We start from the raw sequence: 4,108 nt of genomic DNA, 5'->3' as shown, positions 1-4,108 counted from the left end.
CATTAACAGTAAACGAAAACAAAGCAGCCTTTTAGTTGGAAATAAGGAACAGATTTCAGGCCCTAACTAATGCTGAATGTGACATTGATGAGCTTAATGACAGACTAACAAAAGTGCTAAGAGAATCAGCGGAGGTAGAAGGAAAACCTAATACAACCAAAACCAAGAAATAATCAGAAAAGACACTCGAGCTTATGAAAAAACGAAAGGAAATGAAAGTAAAAACAAAGAAAGACGAAACATAATGAGCGGAATTAAAAAGCTTATCAACAAAAGACAAAGAGAAGAAAAAAGAAAGAGAAACATGGATCAGATCAAAAAAGTAATCAAAAATGGTAAAAGTCTGAAACAGGTCCGAAGTAAAATGGCACTAGGAATGCAACAAATGACATCACTGAAAGAAATAAACGGAGAAATCATTAAACGCAGAGATAAGATGGTGAAGAGAGTTGAAGAATTTTACAGAGAACTGTGTGCATCATAGACAGTAGTACCAATAGGTAACTTTTCAGTTGACACAACTGAAATACATGAGGTAACACCAGACGAAGTAAATATTTGTCTTAATAATATGGAAAGAGGGAAGGCTCCGGAAGAAGATGGAATAGTAACAGATTTACTGTTGGATGCAGGTGTAGAAATACAAAACAGGGTTCCTCACTTATTTATCCACTGTATAAAACAGAAGAAAATTCCCTAAACATGGTGCAATGCAATAGTTATTTTGTCTACAAAAAAGGTGACTCAAAAGTTCTTAGTAACTATCGACCCATTAGCTTATTATCAGTCATTTACAAACTCTTCATTAAATTCCTTACGAAGAGAATAACAACAATTTTGGAGGAAAACCAACCTCGTGAACAGGCAGGATTCCGAAGCGGGTATTCGACCACTGATCATCTACACACAATGAATCAGCTAACTGAGAGGATTATAGAATATTATAAACCTCTGTGCTTAGGTTTTGTTGATTACGAAAAGGCTTTTGACTCAGTGGAGCACAAAGCAATTATAAATTCATTGCGAGAACAAAGAGTGAATGAGAACATCGTAAAACTGCTTGAAAACATATATAAAGAGGGAACTGCTACAGTTAAATTTCATAAGGACTCGGAAAAAATTAAGATTGAGAAAGGCGTGCGTCAGGGAGATACAATTTCACCAAAATTATTTACACCAAGCCTAGAAAGTATTTTCAGAAAGCTAGACTGGGAAAACAAAGGAGTGAACGTAGATGGAAAAAAGCTAAACCATTTAAGATTTGCAGATGACATTGTCCTAATCTCTGAAACAGCGGAGGCATTGCTAGAAATGTTAAATGACCTGAACAGTGAAAGTCTGAAACTAGAGCTAAAGATGAACCGGAGTAAAACTAAAGTAATGTTTAATCCACAAACACCGAAGAGCGTCATCAGAATAAGCGATGAAATTCTTGAAGAAGTTGAGGAGTACAACTACTTGGGACAAATACTAAAATTAACGAAAGATCATGATAGCGAAATAAAAAGACGCATTACAATTCGATGGAAAGCTTTCGGTAAACATAGAGACATTATGAAAAGTAGCTTGCTAGTTTGTATGAAATGAAAAGTATATAACGAATGTATAATTCCAGCTATGACGTATGGTTGTGAGACCTGGAAACATACAAAATCAATGGAAAATAAAGTAATCCGTTCTCAGAGAGCAATAGAAAGTTCAGTGTTGGGAATATGTTTAAGAGACAGGAAATGATCAACTTGGGTGAGAGAGCAGACTTAAGTCAAAGACATTATAGAAGTTATAAAAGAACAGAAATGGAGGTGGGCAGGCCATATACAAGAATAAGGGATAACCGATGGAGCAAGAGGCTGACTGACTGGACACCAAAAGATTGTAAGCGTAGCAGAAAAAGGCCAGACGGGAGATGGAGACATGACATAGAGAAATCTGCAGGGAAAACGTGGCAAAAATTGGCTCAGTCAAGGAATTTGTGGAAAAGGTTGGGGGAGGCCTTTGTTCAGCAGTGGACTAGTTATGGCTGGTGCTGCTGCTGCTCATGATATATATATATATATATATATATATATATATATATATATATATATATATATATATATATATATATATATACATATATATATATATATATATATATATATATATATATATATATATATATATATATATATATATATATTGTTACATAGCCTATGATTTCATCATCCTTTGTGTAATTTTAACGCACAGTATTCTTTGATCACGAGCGTGTTCTGCCTCAGTCCCCCCCTTCTACCGTTATAGTAGAGTAAGTCGTCCTTTCTGTTGTTCAGAGCGGGATTGTCAACTCTTTGTCCCCATGGCTTCATTTGCGCGTCCTTCTTACAAGTTGTATCAAGCTCTGCTGGCCCCTATATAATGAGCTCAGTCTCTGCATCATTGCCACTTAGATCTACTCCTCATTTTGTTCACATCTCTGTCCTCCCCTGTACAGTTATTGTTGTGAGTGCTCCGGAAGTCTCCAACCATCTAGCAGCTGTGTAATTTGAGTATAACTGTTATTGCATTTTTTCCTTGTACTGTATAGCATAAGGTGTTGATTTGTAGGCCTAGTGAGTTTTTTTTTGTAATTTATGTAGGGTTCATTTTGTCAGTCAGTTTTAGTACTATTTTGTATCTGTAATAATTTATCTTGCATTAACTGAGCATTACCCAGTGTATTTTCATTTTATCAGGGCTGACTTAGGTAAATTTACTCTTGCTAATTTCATGTTAATAGAGGCTATTGCAGTTAACCATATATTTAACCTGTTTTTTGCCATTACATTATCCTTATGAGTCCTGAATGTTTTGTTGTTAGTTTGATCATTAAACTTTAACTTGTAATTTTACCTAACTCTTTTGTTTTGAACCTGGAACTTTACGGGACAGTAGTGATTTTTAGTATTCTCACTTAAAGTGTACATTATCTTTCTCTGTTCCGTAACATAAATTTGGCGACCTCTTATCAGGATATTCAGGATATTATCATAAGGATATTGCTTGATATTTTGTGACTGTTACTTATTCATGATGTCTACTATTTCTACACTTGATGAAGCCAAAGATTTTTTGTCAAATGTGCAAACAGTGTTGGATGTAGAAAACAGAACAAAGAATGAACTTAAGCTTGTTGCTCAAGAATTGGGAATTGCTGTTCGCTCTCATCATTCTAAAGATCAAATTGTTGACATGATTAATGAAAGCTTGTTTAATGTAACTCCTCCAAATGAGCAAACGCAGATTGAATTAGCTAAGTTACTGCTAGCCCTGCAGGAGGCTCGTGTGAAGGAAGCTGAATTTCAAGCACGTGCTAAGGAGGCTGATGTTAAGGAGGCTGAGTTTCACGCACAAGTTGAACTTGCTAGGATTCAGGCAGACCATGAGTATCGCATGAAACAAGGTGGAACTGGATCATCTAGCCCTGATGATTTTGATGTGGCTAAAAATGTTAAACTTGTCCCTCCTTGTAATGAATCTGATTTAACCAAGTATTTTCAGTTGTTTGAGAGAGTACCTACAGGTTTTAATTGGCCAAAAAAGTATTGGCCAGTACTCCTTCAAACTGTTCTCACAGGTAAAGCTCAAGTAACTTATGCATCTATGCCTCAGGATCAATGTGATAATTATAATGTAGTTAAGAGCTTGATTCTTAAGGCCTATGAGCTTGTTCCTGAAGCTTATAGAGTAAAATTTAGGACAGCTTACAAGCAAGATAAGCAATCCCATGTTGAGTATGCAAAAATCAAAGAAGATCTGTTAGAGCAGTGGTTAAATTCTAAGAATGTGGATTCTGATTTTGGTAAATTTAAGCAGATGATTTTGCTGGAGGACTTCAAGAGGTGTATTTATAAAGATGTAAGCCTATATCTTGATGAGAAAAGAATAGATAATTTGTCTGATGCTGCAGTTTTAGCTGATGAATATGTTCTCACTCACAAGAGATATTCTAAAGAAAAAAGGAAAGCTGAGAGTAAGTACGTTGCCTCTACTCAGAGTACAGGTAACAGGAAAGAGAATAAAGATGATGTTTCTCAGGAAGTAAATACCAGCTTCACCTCTAGATTTCAGAAAAGTAAATGTACTTATT

The sequence above is a fragment of the Coenobita brevimanus genome, chromosome 46, assembly GCF_032717465.1.
Source record: "Coenobita brevimanus isolate Jiangsu-jjx chromosome 46, ASM3271746v2, whole genome shotgun sequence".
In the NCBI taxonomy this organism is placed as follows: Eukaryota; Metazoa; Arthropoda; class Malacostraca; order Decapoda; family Coenobitidae; genus Coenobita; species Coenobita brevimanus.
This window is presented reverse-complemented; position numbering follows the sequence as displayed.